Genomic DNA, 24,272 nt, shown 5'->3' with positions numbered 1-24,272 from the left:
CACCTACAGTGAAATGTTTCTGATACATGCCAAAGCGAGAGGTGAACCAGGGTGGATTTTCTTGGTCCTTCATTCATCATCATTGGCTTCCCAGTGCTTCTGTTCCTTCCTGTCTAGTCAAGCATCTGCTACCACAATAAGCTCCAAAGCTTTAATGAATCACAGGTTTTTTTGCATTATATCCAAGATTTTCGTCCTCAAGTTTTTGGCTTGATCCTCTCTGTGTGTCTGTTCTTATTCCGCCTGATTGTCTAACACGCATTTGCTGCTTTTGTCTGACAAAGATGGTGAGATCTTAGTCAGAACTATGATGAAAATTAGAAAGAAGAAATCCTGGCATGTAAGGATGATGGATTTAGAGAAATCCAGAACAGCTATTAAGAAAAAAAATAAAAAGAAAATATAGGAAGAAAAACCAGCACAAAATCTTTCAGGATTTTGCTTTATTATATGCTTGGGCCTAATCCAAGAGTCTCATCTTTTAATGCATATCTATGCACCCAGAAACAGACACGGCACAGTCAGATAACGAAAATTATTGCCTTTTCTTTATGACTTCTTGTGTGATACTCTCAAAGTCAAAAGAGAGCAGTATGCAACTTCCATACTGCATGGCCGTGGTTTCACACTTCTGGCTCTCTGGGCATAGCCTGGCGATGTAAGATCTAATTATGTACTAAACCTCTTTCATTTCAATGAAGAACACAGAAAGTTTTGGGAGCAGAGCTAAGCTTTTTTTTATTTTTTAATGTTTGGAAGTACAAATATTCATAAAATCATCTGAAAAATTGAAAAAATATTTTCATGTCATAATATCTTGTTCAAAAATTTTGCAATTCTTGTTTTAAGATTTTTTTTCTGGAAACAACATTTTCATTTGAGGATTAACCAAACTTTTATTTTACTTTATGTTTTATTGTATTTCTTAAAAAGAAAGAAGCCTAAAATATCTAGCAGTACATAGAAATATAAATCACAGAAAACATCTGATATAAAACCAAACATCTTCTTTTCTTCGTTTTTCCTCTTTGGTTATGAAAATAGAAGACAACCAGCTATGAATTCTGTTTACAGGGAGAGAGCAGGGGAGCAAATGTTTTGCACAGCTGTGCAAGAAATAGGAATCACAGAAAAAAGGTTTGTGCCTTGAGTTCTGTGGAGTGTGTTCTGGAACTTCATTTTCATCAACTGACCATCTCACCCATAACATTCCATGGAACAAGACAAGCAAAGTGATTTTGCAGATTGTAACACTGCTCCTCCCCCATATTTTGACTCACCGAGATGAAAATTGATTTAAAGAAAAAAAAAAGAAATTATTAACAACTCAGTAGATATTGTGATCAAGGTCTCATTAAGATTACTAAACTTACTCTGAAAGTATACGAAGTCAGAAGCTGCACCCTTTGGCAATATCTGGTTTGAATTACTAGTCTGAAATTAGAAACAACAGAAATCATTGAAATCCATTTTAGGTACTGTCATGAATAAGCTGAGTATAGTCTTTAGATTCTTGAACTTATGTCCCCTATAAATAGCAGTGTGCTTGGGATTCCTTAATCAGGCTGAAATGGAAATGAGTGTAATGTGTAGCAAAACGTGCTCTGTGGTGAGATCTGAATCTTGCTTTGACACAAACTTTGATTTAAAACATCTAAGTGAGAAATGGGTATTTAAACAAACACGCCCCAGAGTGAGAAAAAGAATCTCTAAATAGTCTGTGGAAATAAAATCTATCTATATAAATAGAAATCCTGTGTAATACTTTATACAAGTATTTCTTTGAAAATAATTGCACTGAATAGCTCATGAATGTTTATGTTTCATGATTTACTGATGGGCTGTTGTTAAACTCTATACATTTGGTTACAACAGACCTTTCATCTCCTCTGTCTTATATCTTGAAGGTACAGTCCAGTGTTTACTCTGCATATGAAATATGATTAAACATTTTTGGCATATACTCCAAACATCCCATGAAAGATAATCTTTTTAGATTGTGGTAGGTCATTTTGCTGCTACGTGCTGTGATTCAGACTTACTCGTGATGGATATGAAACAGTGTGTGGGGATGCTGTGGGATTCCAAGCAAGTAATCCTTATAATAACGTATCTCATGGATGTTCCATGAAGCTCAGAAATTGCCTGGAAGCAGTTATCTCCACAGTTTTGGAGTTTTGGGGTGCTTTTTTCTGGAAAAGACAGTAGGAGAGGATTTTCCTACTTTATTTATTTTTAGAAATAACCTGTATTTTCAGGACAATGTATTGAAAAAATAAGGTTAAAATTTTCACAGGTGTTTTTCTTTGATCTAACTTTGTTCCCACTGTATTCTAAAATAGCATTTTAGCACTGGTCTCAAGGAGTGCTTAATCAGATGATATATGTGTGCTTTTGAATATTGGTTCTTAGGTAATTTAAGAAAAAAAAAGGTACTCGGGTTTTGTGTATCAGGAGTAACTCAGAGGGTAGAGAAGGTAGGTGTATATATATAGTATGTATATACTATAAGGTAGTGTGGTCCATCTAGAAAAGGCATAGGTCAATAAAGTCAAGAGAAACTGACCATCTAAATATGGATATTTTATTTCTTCAGTGTAAAGTGGAAGATGCTGATAACTACCTCAGTAAAATTTTCTGGTGCATAAATGAGAAGCACAAGGGAAATGGAGCTGTAGCGCAATTACAAGATCTATATTTCATCTGTGAAAAGGGCTGCTGAGAGTGGGCTGCTGTGCAGTTAGTTACCAGGGAAGGGTGGGTAAAAAAAGTACACAACAGAATTTCTATGAGGTTGAAAAACCTGCTGTGCTCACTGGAAGAAATGACTATGGACTGTAATGCACCTGAAAGAGATTGCTTTGTACTTGTGAAAGCTCAAACAATACGTAAGGCAGAAATTAGATGGAAAATATCTGGTGTTTATTCAAGTGCATGGTGATATTTTCACAGAATCACAGAATCACAGAATCACAGAATAGTAGGGGTTGGAAGGGACCTCTGTGGGTCATCTAGTCCAACCCCCCCGCCGAAGCAGGGTCACCTACAGCAGGCTGCACAGGACCTTGTCCAGGCGGGTCTTGAATATCTCCAGAGAAGGAGACTCCACAACCTCCCTGGGCAGCCTGTTCCAGTGCTCCGTCACCCTCAGAGGGAAGAAGTTCCTCCTCATGTTCAGATGGAACTTCCTGTGCCTCAGTTTGTGCCCATTGCCCCTTGTCCTGTCACTGGGCACCACTGAAAAGAGCTTGGCCCCATCCTCCTGACACCCACCCTTCAGATATTTGTAGGCATTTATAAGGTCCCCTCGCAGCCTTCTCTTCTTCAGGCTGAACAAGCCCAGTTCCCTCAACCTCTCCTCGTAGGGGAGATGCTCCAGTCCCCTCACCATCCTTGTAGCCCTCCGCTGGACTCTCTCCAGTAGCTCTTCATCCTTCTTGAACTGGGGAGCCCAGAACTGGACACAGTACTCCAGATGAGGCCTCACCAGGGCAGTGTAGAGGGGAAGGAGAACCTCCCTTGTCCTGCTGGCCACACTCTTCTTGATGCACCCCAGGATCCCATTGGCCTTCTTGGCAGCCAGGGCACACTGCTGGCTCATAGTTAACCTGTCGTCCACCAGGACACCCAGGTCCCTCTCCGCAGAGCTGCTCTCCAGCAGGTCCACCCCAAGCCTGTACTGGTGCATGAGGTTGTTCCTCCCCAGGTGCAGGACCCTGCACTTGCCCTTGTTGAACCTCATCAGGTTCCTCTCTGCCCAGCTCTCCAGCCTATCCAGGTCACGCTGAATGGCAGCACAGCCTTCTGGTGTATCTACCACACCTCCCAGTTTGGTGTCGTCAGCAAACTTGCTGAGGGTACATTCTAACTCTTCATCCAGGTCGTTGATGAAGAAGTTAAACAAGACTGGGCCCAGTACTGACCCCTGAGGGACACCACTTGTCACCAGCCTCCAACTAGACTCAGCGCCGCTGATGACAACCCTCTGAGTTCTGCCATTCAGCCAGTTCTCTATCCACTTCACTGACCACTCATCCAGCCCACACTTCCTCAGCTTCCCCAGGAGGATATCATGGGAGACTGTGTCGAAAGCCTTGCTGAAGTCAAGGTAGATAACATCCACAGCTCTCCCTTCGTCTACCCAGCCAGTCATGTCATCGTAGAAAGCTATCAGATTGGTCAGGCATGATTTCCCCTTGGTGAATCCATGCTGACTACTCCTGATAACCTTCTTTTCAGTAGATTCTGCTACGTAAATAATTTCTGTGGGCCTTACATACATTTCATTATTTAATCTGTGCATTTGTTTCAAAGTGGCATAAACTTCATTGTACAGCTTAGTGGTAACCCAACTTTGTAGTGTCTGTATCCTGATCACCTCTCAGCCTGTGATCACTTCAGAACATGGAACAGCTGTGTTTTGTTTGAGGGCTCTGGAAAATCAGGGAAATACATTTTTTTTTGTATAGCAGGGACCAAAACTGAACACAGTATTCCAGGTGTGGCTTCACAAGTGCAGGGTAGAGTGAGATAATGACTTCCTTCTGTCTGCTGGTGATGCCCTTGTTGATGCAATCCAGCATTCTGTTGGCTTTCTTTGGTGCAGAAGCAAAATGTTCACTCATACTGATCTTATCCACCAGGACCTCCAGATCCCTTTCTGCAGAGCTGCTCTCCAGCTGGGTAGATCCCAGCTTGTGCTGCACTCTTGGATTATGTTTTCCCAGGTGCAAGACCTTACATTTGTCTTTGCTGAATTTCATAATGTTCTTGGTAGCCCGCTCTTCCAGCCTATCCAGGTCTTCCTGCAGAGTGGCTCGCCCTTCCGAAGTGTCCACTTCCCCACTCAGTTTGGTATCATCAACAAACTTCATCAGGGTACACTTGGTCCTATCACCCAGATCACTTATGAAGATATGAAATGGCATCGGGCCCAATATCAATCCTTGGGCAACCACACTTGTGACAGTTTGCAAGCTTGAAAACAACTGTTTACTACCGCCCTCTGAGTGCAGCCTGTCAACTAGTTTCCCACCCGCTGCACCGACCACTTCTCTAGACTACTCACTTTCTATTCTGACCATTCTTTCTAACTGCTCCTTTCTGGGTACAAATGCTGCAAGGGATATTTGAACTGGCAAATCAAACACTTTATTATTATAAAAGGTAACAAAGCAACTGCAACCTATATTTCCACGTTACAGATCTGAATATATATGACTATATTTAAGCTCAGTTTTTTTTAAATTTATGTAAAACTGATTTCTTTAACATTCAAAAATTAATTCCTATGAAGAATTTCCTAGAAATAAACAGTACAGTGATTCTCTCAAATTAGACCTTTGAAATGTATAGAAGGAAAAATCCATTGGGAGTTTTGCCTACTCATCACATAAATTCTACTTTGCAACTTTTATAAACTTATCAACTTTGTATCACTCTGTCCTCCCCAAGTAAAAGTGGGAAAATATGTAGCATATGCCGATCCAAGTGACTTGATGCTTATGCAGTATGTTGTATGTCATAATGGACAGCTATAAATAAACTAGTTTTGAGAGAAATCTGGATGATGCTAAGGGCCAGATCCAAAAAAGGACTTCTGTGCCTTGAGAAAGACTTGGCAGATTTTAGGCCCCTAGTGATCCAGAGAACTGCTAAGCAGCATCTACTTAACCCTAGAGATGCTTAATAACTACATTATTGCCTATTTTGTTACATTTCATAAGACACTATAGCCTGCTTCTCTATATGCTGAGAGTTGCCCCAATTAGACTTAATGGCTGTCCCATTAAGGGCTTAACTCATGCTTACTACGTGGTGTCTGAATCATAAAATGTTTCTGAACCCTTCAAGCTAGGAAAATAACCCACACCTCTCTTTCAGGGGAAGCACCTGAGTCAGAGGATAATGTTCCCTCGTGCTCTCTTCTCTGTCCCAAGTCATGTTTTCAAGTAGTGTCTCAGTTTCAGAGGAAAGTGAGAAAAATGTTCCTGGGCCATGCCCCTGGTGACATCAGTCAGTGAGGAGGAAAGAAGAGTGGACTAAAAATATCTCAGAGAGCAGAGGGAATCCATTCTGCTCTGCCCATCTTGTCCGAGTGCTGTAACACATGAGCTACTGTGGAAAAGGCAGCAGTGACATTTCAGATCAGGTTATAAAAAAGTGACTTTTGATTCATTTGAAAAGGAAAGCAGTACACTTCAAGCTTCACAAGAAAGGTCCAAGGATGAATATCAAGGCAAATAAAATGTTTCCCCTCAGTCCTTACTACCACACATTGGGCAGGAAAATTGGTGGCTCACCTGCCAGTTCTAAGGCAGCCAGATCCAATTAACCGCAGAGAGCACACAAACGCCCATGTGGGTGCAAGCTCCTACTTTGTTGGTTAAGAATCTTCATTTTTTTGGCATTGAGAAGATCAGCATTTTGGTTTTTCACTCCCATTTCGTGTAGGAATTAATGGAGGGCATAGATTCAGGCTTTGTCTTGGTTCACCTAGAGTCCGTTCTTTAACAGAACCTCTAAAAGCAGTGTACTGTTTTATGTTAACCCTTCTTCTCAATGGCACTTTTTCTTCCTTAGTCATGCTGACACCTCAGAGAAGATTCTGTTTCTGTTGGATTTTAATCCTAATGTAAGTGCAATAAATTTGACATGGTTTTTTTTGAGGACTTTTATTCAGGCTTCCAATTCTTCCAGTGCCTAACTATCTTCCGGAGTAACGGTGAATGTGTGCATTCCTAAGGAAATAAACACAGATACCAGTATACAAAAAATGAGCCTTTCCATTATATTTTTGTTGCAGTTTGTCTGTCTGAAGTACTTGGCAAACAGAACTGCATGCCACATGACTTTAAAATGGCCCCTTGTCACAACAAAAAATTTATCAGGAACAGGTCAGCTTGATTTCAAAGTCCTTTTACCTGCTCTACTCTCCTGTACCATTGTATATATTGAGTTTTCTCCAGCTTCCACATCAGCTTTCACAGACCTAATTAATTCATGAAAATTATACAAATTATGTGAATCAAGCCACTAGTTCCATTTTACCTGTCCAATGTTTGTCATGGCAAGTTAAATATTTCATCTAACTGAGGGCTGGAGAGCAGAAAAATGCAGAAAAAGCCAGCAGAAACGTGGAGGGCTCTATAGTGCTGGGAAGCATCAACTCTGCAATGTGCAAAAAAGGAGAAACAGATTGTAACATATGTGATGGACGTAGCTTCGGTAAAAGGGTACTTAAGTTGACGCGTGGGGTAACAATCATCTCACCTACATTTGGAAAAAATTACTTGCAGCACAGGTATCTGACCTAATCAGCATAACGTTTCCAATGCAGAGAAATGGGCTTCTGAAGGGTGCTGGTCATCTGACCTGTTTTAAACTTTTAATTTGGAATGAAATTACTTTCTTTTTCCTTGTTTTGCTGCTCTTTTGGCTATAGAGAGAATTCATAAAATTTAGGAAGACTTCAATATCTACTAGGTTTCAATATCTACTTCACAGACATTTAAAACTAAATGATTCTGCATCCATCATCAGATATGCCCAAATCCCAGCCTGAGCACACCCCACCCATGAACATTGGACTACTTAGCATGGTAGACAAAGTGTAAAATATCTGAAAGACCAAAGCTTTATCTAGTAAGAAATGTATCTTTTTGTAAACCCAGTTTAAAAGCCTTTTTTGAACTGTAAGGAAGCAACAATTAGGTGACGAAATGAGGAGCTTTCACCTCTGAAATACACGTGATTTATCACCTCATTTCCTTTCTTCCTTTCCTTCATTGCCACTTTGTGTGAATATTACAATGAATCAAAACCCAAGGAATTTTTAGGACAGTTCATCAGTTCTTGAGCATTCAGCCTAGCAAACATCTGGATGGCAAGGGGCACTTCACAAAGCACTACTGATACAGAAGTGATAATAGATGATGACAGACGAGTATGAAGAATGTAGTTCTAATATTTGAATGACTTCTGAAGTGCAGGTGCCTTTTCCTGATGCTGGACTGCTATGCAGTGAAGTCAATGGGATGAATGAATTTCTGACTGATGATAAAGCCTTACTGCAAATCTAAGCAATATTAAATAAAATCTTTACAGAATGTCTCATAATACACAACACAAATCTATATATATGAACATACCATGCAAATTTATGCAAAAAAGACATAAATATAACACTTTTTTTCAAAAGCAGTCACTACTTGCTGTCCATTCAAAAGAAATATATTAATTCAGAGTGCTAGTTCACAAGTACAGAATTATTATCCATTGCTAGATTAAATGCAAAAATACTCAAGTAAAAGAAAAAGAGTTTACTGGGCAGTTTTCCCATTAAGACCCAGTTTGTCACACCTGGGAATGGCTGAGTCAAATACTATATTTAAATATTAAGGTTTCCCGAGATCAAATTTTCAAAGATAAATATAGCCTCACAGTTCTGTGATCAAATATGCCCAGCTCTCTACAGTTCATTGAGTTAGAATATTGTAAGGTTTCATTTTGACACTAGTTCATGGAGATTAAACTGTTGTAGTTGGATATGCATGTATACGTGTATGTATACAAGTGTATGTTTGTATACAGTTAGATGTATATGTACATATCAGCTAGGGAATGATGGGAATGATTAGAAGACAGATAGATCAAAGTAGTTTCAAACTCTAAAACAAACCTTTTCAAGACTGAATTTCCTTAACAACATAGTCTATGCTTGTAGTTCTTACTCATTTTCTGTGATTATCTCTATGTAATGAAAGCAGTCAGCCCTTACCAATCAAATCCTACAACACCTTGGAGCTAATCCCATATTATTAGCACTGATGGCTATAGCCCTTGATGGTTTTAGCTGCTGAGGTCAAGATGATCAGGTTCACAAGTGCATCAGTAAGAGAAGCCAGAACAGAAGTTAGTAAGTGCGTAGGTGGGTGCTCAGCTCCACTCACCCTCTCAAACTCAGGATCTTGTCCCTTTGTAAGATGTTTGAGCTTCCAGAGTGTTTCCAGCCTTTGGCCTCCACCCTGGCCTATATGCTGATGGGGCAGGGGCAAAGGGCATAATTTGCCCAGGTCACAACAGATGTCTCATTCTGATGTAGGCTGTTTCATTTCCATTGCTTAGTTACTGCCACTTTTTTAAAAATAACAGACATAGGTTTTCCCCCCATCTCTTATGGCTGTGCTTTTTCAATGTTTAATAGGTGATCATCAGCAAGTTGTAATTCTCAGGTGTCTCCTTGCAACCTGTGCTCATATTTTCAAGACATTTGCTGTTATCCCAGGCATAAACTGTACACTTTAATAAGAAAAAACTGGTATCACGGTCTCCCTCCCACTGTAGTTTCTTCTAACAAGTTGGTAACAAGCGTTAAAGACCAGGACTGGGACCTTACACAATCAATTGGCATAAAGCACATCTAGCATAAGGTTTGTTGGTAGCACGGAAATACTGGTTTTACTAGCTTGTACGGTTATGTTATATTAGTGTGCTGGTCTTTGGGTTCAAAACAAGCTAATATTAAAACCTGCACAGTGTTGTACATTTATGGGTACAACAGGGCTCTGTTGTAGCTGCACAATTGTTGTAAAGGGAGTTTCCTTATCCCTGATGAGTCCTGTGCTCTGCTGTGTTCAGTTTCATGCACCTTTTACCACGCAGGCTACAAAGCATAGGGGAGGTAGAATGGCTAAAGTGGTTGTCAATACCTAGGTAGTTGATCCTCTGGAGTGTGTACCATTTAGAGTTGTTTTTTGGAATACTCTGACTGCAGTAATGCAGTGAATTTTCTATGGGGGAAAGAATTATTTCCTTTCCACTCCACATTTTCAGAGATTCATAACGCTGGAAGTATAAGATTAGTTGTGAAAAAGAGGAGACAGAACTGGGGTTTTCACAGATAGAACTACAGTACAGCCAAGTATCCATGACTATAGTTTTAAGGTTTTTAATCTGTAAAGTCGGTTGGGACATAATGTAACAGCTTTGTGTATTGTGTGAAGTTAGGGGTATTCATTAGCCTAGTCAGATCTGAGGTGCATGTCAGCAAATAAACACTATGGCACAAATAGAAAACTCTAAGATTGAGGTAAAGCAGTAAACCATTTCTAACGTGTCAGGTTGGTTCATTAGTATCAAGAAAAGGAGCCACTAGGATGTGATAAATTAATGGTGAGGGACAAAGGCTGCTGAATTATCTCCCAAACTTGCTCCTGCCTGTCTGTCAGGGAATCTGTTCTGTTGCTATTGTCTGGAAATATATTGTTTTTATGTCACAAATAGATTTGTTTGAGAATATGTTCAGGTGGGTTGAATAGGCCTTAAAGGTCAACTAGAAGAATCCTATAAAGATGGACTATATACAGAAGAAGGGTATATCTTAATGGCAGTCATTAATCATCAAGCTTTCCCACAGAAATGTTCTCTAGAGCCTTCTTTTTCATACAAGGGAATATTTTTTTCACTTCTGTGAAATATCATTGTGTAACTCTGTCTTGATAAGTTGTTAATGCTTAATCTACCCTAACAGAGTTTAATTAAAGATCGTATTCTGCATCTTTAGTTAAAAGCAAACACAGTGGTGGTTGCAACCTTTACTTGCACACTAAGGGGTACAAGTCATAATGTCTGAATTGGTTCTTTTTTAATCAAATATGACATTTTAGTGTGATGTATAATTTATTCACGTGGTTTAGAAAATACATGTTACACAGCAGGGTAGCCCAAAAGTAAAGCTAAATAAGAAAAAAATGAAGTATATTGCTCAAAAGTCTTTCTTCTTATCCCAAAAGTGGGTGGACTGGAAAATATAATTAATTTTAAAAAAAGTGAAGTATTACTTTTTCATGAGTATAAATAAATCACTTCTTCCTTAAAATCATTTTCAATCACCCAAATGGAAGATTTCATAAGAAATCCTTGTCAAATAAGAAAGCACAAAAGAGTATTTTTTAAAGATTTTACGCACAACATTCATACATACTTAAAAATAGTTTGAAATACATAATACTCAGGAAAATACAGTGCAGTCAACATAATATATGTTTTGATGTAAATCCTACATCACTGTGCTTCAAAGCACAAAATACTAAATAATGAAATTGACAGTAAATCACAATCCTAAATTCCATCAAGGGGAAAACAATAAAAAGATTTGTGAGAATAAATGCTGTCAAACATAAACTGAAGAAGAAGATCTCTTATAATTCTTTCTATATGAGATTCAAATGATAGAGTGAAATCTGTTCTAAAACAGAGTTATATATTTAACTTACTATTCATAGACAATAAACCAGGTGGGGTTTTCTTTCTTTTAGTTTAATCAAATTTCCATTGTGTCATGATTTGTAGAAATAGTTCATATCTATCTCACAATGTCAAGCTGGAAAGGGTGCTTAATTTTAGCATTTAATAAATGTGTTTTTCTGAATATCTATATGTTTGAAATTCTTAAAAATGCTAAGTGAAAAATTCAGGCAAGAAACCATGTTATTTGTTTGAAAATACAATTATTTCTTGTTATTTTAAATAATTCATTATTTTTTATGCTTCTTTGACAAATGCTTCCTCTACTACCCCAATTTCCAGGATTCATAGAATCACAGAATATCCTGAGTTGGAAGGGACCCAAGAGGATCATCGACTCCACATAGGGTAACCTAAGAGTTATAACATATATCTAACAGCATTGTCCGAATGCTGCTTGAACACCGACAGGCTTAGGGCCATGACCACTTCCCTGGGGAGCTAGTTCCAATGCTCGACCAACCTCTCAGTGAAGAACTTTTTCCTAATATCCAATCTGAAGTTCCCCTGATGCATCTTTAAGCTATTCCCTCCCACTCTGTCACCGGACACCAGAAAGAACAGATCAGCACCTCCCTCTCTGCTACCCCTCATGAAGAAGCTGTAGAAAGCAAAGAGATCACTCCTCAGTCTTCTCATCTCTAAGCTGCAAACCGAGTATCCTCAGCTGCTCCTCATGAGTCTTGCTCTCTAGTCCTTTCACCATCTTTGTTGCCCTCCTTTGGACAGATTCTAATATTTTAATATCCTTACACTATGGAACCAAAAATGCAGACAGTACTCAAGGTGAGGCTGCACCAATGCTTACTATAGTGGGACAATCACTTCTTTCAACTTGTTAGCTATACTGTGCTTAATGCACCCCAGGATACAGTTGTCACTTTTGGCCACCAGGGCACATTGTTGACTCGTATTTAGCTTACCATCAACCAAAATCTCTTTTTCTGAAGGGTTTCACTCCGGCCTTTTGTCCCCCAATCCATACATACACCCAGGATTATACCATCCCAGGTACAGAATCTGGCATTTGTCCTTGCTAAATTTCATGTGATTGGTGATTGCTCAATGGTCTAATCTATCCAGGTCTCTCTGTAAGGTCTTTCTACCCTTGAGGGAGTCAACAGTTCCTCCTAAATTAGTATAGTTGACAAACTTACTCAGTGTGCATTCAACTCCTGTGTCCAGGTCATTGATAAGAACATTGAAGGGAACTGGCCATAAAATTGAGCCTTAGGGAACACCACTAGTGACTGGCCACCAACCAAATATTACTCCATTTACTAGAAGTCTTTGAGCACAACCCTGCAGCCAATTGTTCACACATCCTATTGTATATATCTTTAGCTGTGTGCTGGACATTTTGTCCAGAAGGACACTGTGAGAGACAATATCAAAAGCCTTTCTAAACCAAAATAAAAAAAAACCACGTTCATTACCTCCCCTGCATCCATTAGGCAGGTAGCCTTGTCATAAAAGGAAATTAATTTAGTAAAGCGTGACTTTCCCATCATGAACCCATGTTGGCTTTGACCAGTGTATACATTCTCTTTCAAGTGGCTATCGATAACTCCCAGAATAATCTTCTCCATAATTTTACCAGTCACTGAAGTGAGACTGAAAGGTTTATAATTACCAGCATCTTCTTTCTTGCCCTCTTGAAAACTGGAATAACATTTCCTAGCTTCCAGTCAACTTGGACCTTTCCAGATTCCCAAGACCGTTGATAAGTAATTGAGAGAGGAAGTCTTGCGATAACATCAGCCAGCTCTTTCAGTGCCCTGGGATGAATCCTACAGACTTATATGCATTCAGCTGCAATAGTAAATTCCTTGTTATACCAAACAAAAAACTGAGAAAAGATGTGAGTAAAAAGCTGGCAATAGCTGTTGCAGGTAATTTAAAATTTGAAGGTCATAAAATGTAGGCCACTGGCACAGAAATGAGTGCTGCTACTGTCGTAAGCAATGACTGGGGTAAATCATGTTCCTGGTCTGTGTCTCAGTTTCCCATGGTCCTCCTTTTCTTCTTCACTTGATAAAATCTGCAGGACAAGTATCATCCCTCCCAGTGCGTGCTGACAGTATGACCCTGTGAGACCTGCATTCAATCGAATAAGTCTTGAGCACAGATAATGGTAATTTGAGACAGAGTATTTTTTAAACAGGGTATTTCTTTCTGTCACTCCAAGTTATTCCTATTATCTCACTCGTCTGGTGATGTTTAGGAGAAAGAGAAGAAACTGGAGGCATGACAGAGGTGGCTTTTAACAATACAACTCTATTAAACAATGTAAAATCAATCTAACTCTTCTTAAATGAACCTTTTCTAATGGCTAGTCATTAATGATGAGATTTCCAGAGCACAGTGGTGTAGGGGAGCTTGAAATCTGGTTGGATATCAGGACAGAAAATTCAAGATAAAGGTTCTTCCATTGTGAAAACCAGTTAAATTTCCTCACAGCTATGCAATTGCAAGATATCTGAAGGAGGAAAAGCTCATATAGGCAAGTGTCCCAGGTCATGTGTGTTCTGGCTGAATATCTATGGAGTGATTCATCCTGAGTGGAGGAACTGGGGCTCTTGAGTCTGGAGAAGAGGAGGCTGAGAGCAGACTTTCTTGCTCTCCACAACTACCTGAAAGGAGGCTGTAGTGAGGCAGGTGTTGGTCTCTTCTCCCAGGTAACTAGTGATAGGATGAGAGGCATTGGCCTCAAGTTGCATCAGGGGAGATTTAGGTTAGATATTAGGAAAAATTTCTTCACAGAAAGAGTGGTCAGACATTGGAATAGGCTGCCCAGGGAGGTGATGGAGGCACCATCCCTGGAGGTGTTTAAAAAACATGTAGATGTGGCACTTTGGGGTATGGTTTAGTAGTCATGGTGTTGTTGGGTGGATGGTTGGACTTGATGATCTTAGAGGTCTTATCCAACCTACGATTCTATGATTCTGTGATTCTATGATTCTATGATTTTCTGGTTCTTGTTTCTGTGAAACCAGTAGAAAGAATTAATGACACAGTGGTCTCAGAGAGAGATTCCTTTTCATTACTGTAGATCGGAGTGAGCTCTCAGTTCTCACTAATCAGCCAAGCAAAAATATGAGGAGAAAATTTTTGGGACTATCTGCAGGTCATGACTTATGCACAGAACATCGGGGGATTTGTCAAGCTCTCAGAGCTATCATCCAAAGCACATATAGCCATTGCCACAGGCTGTTCCTTTTAAAGAGGAAAAGGAAGTATTTCATGTCAAAGGGAGGTAAGAGAGATGCAGGATGCAAAGAAAGAACATTTACACAGTTTTTAATTGTTCTGAAAAAAATCACCCTGGATTTGTTATTGTTCTCTTCTTTGCTATCTCTCCTCACAGAGTAGAAGGTGTTCTACTGGGAGGTTCCCAATCTCTTCCACTGGCAGGTGCTGGAGACTGTTTAGAGAAAAGACATTCCTAGAGAAAAGAGTTGGTTGAGGAGGGGCATAAACAAGCCAAGTGCAGCAAGGACAATCCACATAATTTACAACCTTTCAGATTGATGGAGATTAAGATACTCAAAAGTTCAGACAAGAATCACTTCTCACTATGCATGCCAAAAATGACTAATAGAATACTCTCTCAGAAAAGTTTCCTATTCCTTTTTCCACCTTTAACTATTATTATTATTTATTTTTTAATCATATTTTTTCTGTTTCTCCTTTTATACAGATCTTGCAGTAGATTCTTGTATTTCCTTTTTTCAGCAGAACTTCATTTCTACCAACCCCTTTTGTGAGAATTACCGTTGTCTAAGACCACAAAAGTAGCATGAGGTATATGAAATCCTTAATTGTAAATGCTTTTATTTCTAAATTAAATGATTAAATGTTATAAAACTGTTCTAGCTGTGGTACTTTATCTGATCTTGCCGAGGAAGCTGGAAGATTCTACTCTTATTCCAACCTCAAATATTTGTTTTCCTATTTGCAGAATTATAAAGCTGCTAGGAATACAGGTACTCCAGCTAACACAGTCCAACCCATCAGGATACGCCTAAATGATTTCTGATAGAAATCTGTCTAACACTCTGTGACAGAGATTTCCCAAACTCACCAGACAATCCGTACTTGTACTGCTATCTTTAGAACATCTTTCCCTTTGTATCACCCACATTGTTCTCATGAAAGTTAAAATCTAAGTAGAAGAAGTGGTTCACGTTCCTCCAATGTTTGTCTGAGCAGACAGGTATCATAAATGCAGGTCTTCCTGTAGGCACCGAAGAACATCAGACGTTGAACATGTCTTCAAATCAACCCATCCTGTGTTCAAGCTTGGGTGATGCAATTTCACTACCTGTTTGTAATGAACGAAATAAGTGGTTTGTATTTTAACTTTGTTAGGAGTAACAAATCACTCAACATATCTGAATGTAAACCACCTTTACTGAGGTACTGAAATATTGAAAGAGATCCATAATTGTACGCACTCAGTTTCGGAAGTGTTAACTAAGGCACATACATTATTAATGCTGCCTTTTTGTTCCTGGGAAGTTATTGGGTAGTGCAAAAGTTGGTGATAACTAGGGCATCTGATATTGGTATTGCTCAGCCCTTTTTATGGATATATTTCTTTGAATAACTGACTATTTAAAAAACTAAATTAGCATACTTTGGATAATTTAGAAATCCTCAAGTGCTAAATAATATGTTTGCTATTGTACTATCAGTGTTTTGGCATGTGCACTGGCAGAGAAGTTTTTACAGCTGAGAAGCTGAGAAGAACTTATGATACTCTGTCTCAGTTTTATGCTTTGTTTCCATTCAAACGTTCTGGTGGATCTTGTTGATAACAACAGCACGTAGCTTGTATATAGAGTTGTCTTTCAAGCCATATTTATGAATTACAGTAAGTATTTAATTGCACATATTGGTACAAAACTAATGGACTCTATCCCAAATGTGCGGAAAGGGATTCATCAACCTTTTTGTATTCTGTCTTCCCCAATACAATAGATCACTGACCAACAAGGATTTAAGTGTTTTTTTCCCCTCTTCAGAGAACTAATGTTAATGCAAGTTCTCCCTACCCTAGGAGTTGCCCAGTGCCTAGCATAGGCTGTTCAGAGAAGGTATTGCTCATGCACTTTGAGTGAGGTATCGGCAATTCATGAAAATGCAATGCCTGCAATGACTCTTTAGGTCTGTGATTGTATGAGTTCTGAAATTACTTTTCACAGAATCACAGAATGGTAGGGGTTGGAAGGAACCTCTGTGGATCATCTAGTCCAACCCCCCTGCCGAAGCAGGGTCACCTACAGCAGGCTGCACAGGACCTTGTCCAGGCAGGTCTTGAATATCTCCGGAGAAGGAGAATCCGCAACCTCCCTGGGCAACCTGTTCCAGTGCTCCACCACCCTCAGAGGGAAGAAATTCTTCCTCATGTTAGACGGAATGTCCTCTGCTTCAGTTTGTGCCCGTTGCCCCTTGTCCTGTCACTGGGCACAACTGCAAAGAGTCTGGCCCTGTTCTCTTGACACCCACGCTTATGATATTTGGAGGCATTTAGAAGGTCCCCTCGCAGCCTTCTCTTCTTCAGGCTGAACAAGCCCAGCTCCCTCAGCCTCTCCTCGTAGGAGAGATGCTCCAGTCCCCTCACCATGCTTGTAGCCCTCCGCTGGACTCTCTCCAGTAGCTCCTCATCTTCCTTGAACTGGGGAGCCCAGAACTGGACACAGTACTCCAGATGGGGCCTCACTAGGGTAGAGTAGAGGAGAAGGAGAACCTCCCTCGACCTGCTGGACACACTCTTTAATGCACCCCAGGATACCACTGCCCTTCTTGGCAACAAGGGCACACTGCTGGCTCATGGTTAACCTGTCATCCACCAGGACACCCAGGTCCCTTTCCACAGAGCTGCTCTCCAGCAGGTCCGCCCCACGCCTGTACTGATGCATGGGGTTGTTCCTCCCCAGGTGCAGGATCCCGCACTTGCCCTTGTTGAATTTCATCAGGTTCCTCTGCGCCCAGCCCTCCAGCCTATCCAGGTCTTGCTGAATGGCAGCACAGCCTTCAGGTGTATTCACCACTCCTCCCAGTTTTGTGTTATCAGGAAACTTGCTGAGGGTACATTCTATCTGTCCATCCAGGTCATTGATGAAGTTGAACAAGACTGGGCCTAGTACTGACCCCTGAGGGACACCACTAGTTATAGGCCTCCAACTAGACTCAGCGCCGCTGATGACAACCCCTTTTGAATAGTTTAAGTTGACAAAACCAGCATTTTTCCTTAAATAAAGTATTAAACACAAACAAACAATCAAAAAGTTGCTTAGCTTAACATCTAACAGCACTATGCTTATGAGATTGCTCCAAACATTTTCTTTTCAGCAACACAGAGGAACTCTGCGTGTACTCATCTCATACTACGACATTATTTATATGTGTTTCAGTTCTGCTGATGACAACAGGATGCAAATGCACATACACAGCGCGTCTCAATGTGTGCACAGAGTCTTTGAGTGGGTTTCAGAAACTCAGTGGCAACGGCCAACATTTATGCATGCAGCAGCCACAGCACAGGAGAAAAGACTGTAGTTGCACTGCTCATATGCTTTGATTCCAGCTTAGAAAACCCACACCTTGGCTGTACTGGCTCCAACAAAAAACAGAATTTCACCTGGAGAATACAAGGGATATGCTGTGCACACACTTAAAAATTAAAATGATTATTCAATGTTTATTTGTTAATGGATGGACAAGTCATTATGACAGATATTCTTTTCTGTTAGTCAGATCATTTGTAGATGTCCTAAAAGTTATATGCTCTAAAACCCTCTTAGCAATCTTTTAATCTTACATTTCTTCCTCCTCTTTCTACCCCATTAGGTACAAGAATATTGTATTTATATGAGAAATAGTGTACAAGTTCTACGAATGAATTGCCTTTTTGTAAATTAATTTAATGTTTCTAACTCGCTACAATTATTCAACTATCCCAGTAACTAATGCCTACTAAGTAGTGTGTTTTGCACTACGAAGAAGAACAATCTTTCTTTCTAAGATATAAAACAGCAGTAGCACCACAATTTCCATGCTGTTTTACACCAAGACTTATGTCTGTATTTTAAGGCAATATGACACAACATACTGAAAACTGATTTTCAGTTGAATATATTAGCCATTTTCTGATACTAGGCCTTCACTAGACAATTTTCTGAGCTCCAGCCTCTTCAAGAGAATCTTTTTTAATTATCAACTTTGCATATAATTGGTGGTGCATTTCCAGTGACTGAACTGTTTTTCTTAGAGAGGATGTGACCTAAATTGGTATTTTTCTTTTCAGGAGTTATAGTAAATTCACACTTTCATGACTTAAAATAAAAAAAGGATTTCCTTTCAAGTGAATAATGATGGGATTTTTTTTTTTCTCAAAAGAAAAATTTTTAAATTAAACGAAGTCATCATTTTTTGCTCTTAAGTGTCAAGCAACTTGTCTTGTCCATTGCAATAACCATATTGGGATACTTATTTTCCTGGTTTTTTTTTTTTAATCCTTTCTCAGTTCTTTTCAAATACTGTAGTTCAGAGAACTAGAAAGTTGTATTTTTAAAAGCATGATTCCAATCTGCCTCAGGATTTTCCTCATCATCTGCTTCCTCGCACAATTGAAACCCATTCACTATATATATACTGATTTTACAAAATCTGTGAAGTTACCTGGAAGAACCAGAAAGACATATCATAACCTTGGCTTCAGCGCCATTTCAATAGTTTTACACTATTTTGCTTCCAGATTTAATATAAAGTATACCTCCTAGAACTTCTTAGTGGCTCCAAGGACATAACAAATAAGGCATATTATCAAACTTGATTATTGCCTTTCCTAAAAATGCAAATCCAATGCTGTTTATTGATATGGACCCAGACCTAATGAAGTATTCAGGTTTCTAGGGAAGATTCAGGGAAACTGTATCTCATGGTTCCCACCAAAAACCTGTGCCAATTCAAAATGTTGCCACCTAACACTATTTTTCATACTCTTTTTCCTAGGTATAGCTGTTGCCACAGCTCTGCTAGGGGAACATATAATTAGGAAATAAAAAAGGATACTGTTTTGGGCACATCTGATGCATATTAGAAAATACTTCTATATAGCCCTTGATGTGAGCAAAGCTATAGAACTGGAAATCTCCAAAGGGTGATCAATGAGGAGCAGTTATGATAGGTAAAAATTTCACTGCTTGATTCTGAAGATAGCATCTGTCCACACTATTCTGAGTGCTTCAGCCCATGATTTCCATGGAGAAACTGTGACTCTCCAAGTATTTGCTGGATTCAGCTTCTAATTAACCTCCTAGCACTGTTGGCTGAGCACAGTCATAACCTGTGGGTTGTTCTGAATCGAGTAGCACAGCCTGGACTTCATTTATGTCAGGATTTGGCCTGGCTCATTGTATTTGAAGTACTGAAGGAAGAGGATAAATGGGTACATTGTCAAATGCAAATTGACTCAGCCCTCAGCTGCCCTCATTCTTTTAAAATCCTTTGACTAGAAACTCATTTAGTCATGGCATTGAAGCCCTTGGCCTGCTTATGCTTTCCTTACTCTCTAAACAGTCCCACTGACACCTATTGAGTACTGTGTAGCATGAAATCTCTCATTACCATTTGTCCTCACCACTGATCCAGGCACTGGAACGCATGCATAACAGAATGTGATTCCCTTTAATGCAATAGTGAAAAATGAGACAAATCCACCTAAAAAGTCTATTCTTCATATTCAGATACATGCACTTTATTTTATAAAGAAAACTTCCAATGACACACTATAAAAGATACAATAATTCAATTTCCCAGGTTGTTTTCTGCTTCTTATTTAAAATAATGTCTTCCAGAGACCTCACCTTCTCTGTTTCCTTACAGCATCAATATGTTTTGGGAAGGTAACAAATAAATACTAAAAGAGTCTGAATAGAAAAATTACTACAGAGCATATCTCACTGTGCAGGGTGTGTGCCTGAACCCAGCTGGCTGAAGGTGCAACGTCTGTTAGGGAGATTTTGATAAGAGAAGGAGGAAGATGCACAACCTGACTGTGTTATCCTGATCTGTAAACTAACTGCTGAACCTGCAGAGGGGCTTGAGGGAGAAGAGGAATAAACTAACAAAACCTGGATATTTGTAGTTTAAAACAGCTAGATATCCCAAGCCGTAGTAAGTACAGCTGTGGAAGGCAGGGGTGTGATGCTTTTTGTGCAGGGTGATTGTGTATTAACAGGGAGCGAGATCTCAAGGGAAGGCCATGCTCCAGTGCATCCTATCATCTGATCTATAGTGTTCCAGCACTCACTGATCACTATATTGCCTAAATATGGTAACATAACTGATAAATCGAATAGATGTCCTAAGGGTCTATGTTTCTGAATGATGGGAATCATGACCCTTAGGGAGAAGATGACTGTAAAGTCTTGAGATTTGAGAGCAAAGTTGGTTTTTCTTCACTTGCTCCCCACCAGCCTTGTCTAACACTTATAGCGTTAACTGTTCTGAGCTGATCTGTTTCATTCTGCACATACAGTGTAACAAGTATATGGGGTTCCTTGCCTAACTTTCCTTTAAGCAGTTTGGAATATTTTAAGCATGTGTCTACTTATCCTGTTTTACAGAAATGGGGAGCTCTAGGAGTTTGTGCAACACAGGATTTTGTAATCTGGGGTGAACAGCTAAATTCAAATTCTCCTTTCATTTATTCCTATGTAACTAGTGAGTAAATTCCTTGAAGTGAATAAGATAATCCTGGTGTAAATAGGAAAACTAGCATGCTTCTTTAGTTCTTGTAAATATTCCTTTTAGAAGATACTTTTACAGTGTAGAGCTGATTGAACTTTGAATGCTAAAATATTTTCGTTAGGGAACAAATAGTCTTGCAAAAGGCTTTTTAACTTTTTCTCTGTAATGTTCAAAATTACTCTGTGGGAACTAGCTCTTTAAAAACCCCGAAAACAAAACAAAGGAAACTGAAGTCTCTTTCTCCTCCAGAACCTTAGGGGTTCAAATTAAGTCAATCAAAATCAAGACCTTTTGTGGGCTGAGAGTAAATGCTGTTTTCCTCTGCAATCTTTGAACTCAAATAGGTCTTTTTCTTTCTAATCTCTTGCTTTACATGCTGTGAAGAATGAAATGCATTTAATTCTTTGACTCAGCTTCTCTTTATGACTACGTGAAAGAGCTGGTGAAAACTGCAGGTGAAGTTTAGTAGGAAAGAATAAAGCAAAACGTGGTCTCATGCACATTCTCCTTTTCCTAGGGCTTTTGCAAGTGTACACACAGCATGGGAGATTACCTAGTGATAAAATTCAAGGGTTAGAAAGAAATTAAGTTCTGGAATGATGAGAAGGGAAGATAACCAAATTTTATTTGCTTAGGGTGGAAGAGGTTCTTTGCATGACTCTCTTCAGTGTCCATTAGAATAGAACAGAAGAGAACAGAACAGAATCGAATAGTTGAGTTGGAAGGGACCTACAATGATCATGTAGTCCAAATGCCTGAACAGCAGCATAGGCTTTACTCCAGAGTAGTTGCATCATTTCTCTCTGACTTGTGGAAAGATGCAACTCTTTTTTACGCTGTTTGGCAAAGTAGATTGCTGTGTGCATGCAATGACTATTTGGATGCTTCTCAGGGAACTTCTCTGCTGGACCATTTCTTATGTGTCTACCTGTGGCTGATAAAAATGTTTCAGAGCTTTGGAAGAAATACAAAGACTTTCAGCCACTGCTGGTCTTTGGAACAAGATGGATTGGTTATACCTGTATCAGTAAAAGAAATGTGCTCAGGACCACAGTTTGGAACAAAGCAGTTCATACATTCCTGATGAAATATTTTTGTCTTCAAAACAGGGTGTGCGCATGAAGACAGTGTACTGGGAACAGCACTTGCTGCATGCTCAGCTACTGAACTTGGAAATGCATGAAAGCAGTTTCAAGGACCATTCAAATAATTTTAAAGTATGTATTATTGCTAGCATCCAGGAAATTTTCTAGACACTGTTAAATTCAGTAGTAGAGGTGTAACTACATAAGACCTGAGGATTGTCTGGCTATGACAACTACTCATTTGCAATCTGTATTTTGTTCTTTTATCCTCAACATTTCTATGTAAACATCAATCTGCTTTCTTTTCTTCCACTAATGCTCGATGCCTTGTCTCCTCTACCCCCTAATGCTAATATTTTTTCACTCTCTAGTGCTCTTAGTATAACTCTTTATTTCTTCTCACCTTTCTCATCAGTTCTCTGTTTTCAGTCATATGGAACACTTTTGCTGTATTCCAACATATCTATGATTCTTTTCCTCACTTCTTTCTATCTTTTTTCTCTCCAGCCTAGAAAGAAGAGGTTGTTCTTCCATTTTCATCTTTTCAATACTCATCTTTGACTTTGCTGGCCATTTCTTAATCTTAGTTCTCATCAATTGAGATGATGCATAATGGAAGAAGATGGATATATATGTCACGGAATTATGCTAGCTGCCTATATCATAGAAGACAAAGACTTAATAAGAAATGGAGAAAAATCTAATGGAAAACGCCTTTCTGTCACTATGAAACAAGTCTGTTATGGAAAATACCCATCATTCCTCAGTGAGCTAATGTCAAAGACTCCACTGCACTGGCATTTTCTTACTATGCTAATGGCTGTGTAGAATTCTGCCCACCGTTCCAGGTAACATTGTCGCAGCTCTTTTCATGATGACAAAATGATGTCCTCAGTTTAATTTTCCTCCATCTTCCCATTAAGATATTAATAGAATCATGGAATCATTGGGGTAAGAGAGGGCATTTAAAGATCATCTAGCCCAAACACCTGCCATGGGCATAGACGTCTTTCACTAGATAAGGTTGCTCAAAGCCCCATCCAACTTCACTTTGAACACTTCCAGGGAGAGGGCATCCACAGCTTCCTTGAGCAACCTGTTCCAGTGCCTCACCATTCTCAATGTAGAAAATGTCTTCCTTATGTCCAGTCTAAACCCATCCTCTTCCAGTTTAAAATCATTGCCCTTTATCCTGTCATTTCAGGCCTTGTTAAAAAGTCTCTTTCCATCTTTCTTATAAGCCCCTTTTACATATTGAGAGACCGCTATAAGATCTCCCCAGAGCCTTCTTTTCTCCAGGCTGAACAACCCCAACTCCCTCAGCCTTTCCTCACAGGAGAGGTGTTCCAGCCCTCTTAAAATTTTTGTGGCCTCCTCTGGACCCGCTCCAACAGCTCCATGTCTTTCCTGTGCCAAAGGCTCCAGAGCTGGACATAGGACTCCAGGTGGGTTCTCAGAAGAGCGGAGTAGAGGGACAGAATCACCTCCCTCACATTGCTGGCCACACTTCTTTTAATGCATCCTAGGATATAATCCTCTTTCTGGCTGCAAGCACACACAGAAATCTTTGTCTTCAGGTGGAAGTTTATGGGCCAGAACTGAACTTTGTACATGGAGGCATGCAATAGGCAGAGGATCAGTGGCACATAAAGTCAGAAAGAGGAGATTTTCCAACGTCATGCTGTCAGCAGGGGATGATCAGAGGTTTCCAGCACACTCATGTTCTCAGTTTTTTGTCTCTGGTATTCTGCCAACACCAATCATGATTGCATTTGAGAAGCAGTATGTTGTGGCATGTGGCATCCTTATTTCATGATTAATAAAGGCAGATCACAATCTGTTTTTTTAAACTATAACATGCCACCTTTTTCTAAAATTGATTGTGCAACATGCTTTCCACTCCACTCTACATGTCACAAAATGCTGCAGTCGCTCCTGATCTACTCATTTATGTTTCAGTTTAGTCAGTTCTTTCTCTGTCAAGAAAAATAGTATAACATAAATAATGTCACATATATTAAGCAGCATGCATCAAACTACAATTCAAATACATTTTAAAAGGTGATTTATTGTAATTATTGTTGAAAGAATGGACTGAGGGATTAATAAACTCATTGGGTG

The sequence above is a fragment of the Opisthocomus hoazin genome, chromosome 1 (assembly GCF_030867145.1).
Source record: "Opisthocomus hoazin isolate bOpiHoa1 chromosome 1, bOpiHoa1.hap1, whole genome shotgun sequence".
NCBI lineage: Eukaryota > Metazoa > Chordata > Aves > Opisthocomiformes > Opisthocomidae > Opisthocomus > Opisthocomus hoazin.
The sequence above is the reverse complement of the archived record's forward strand: the minus strand, read 5'-3'. Positions refer to the sequence as shown.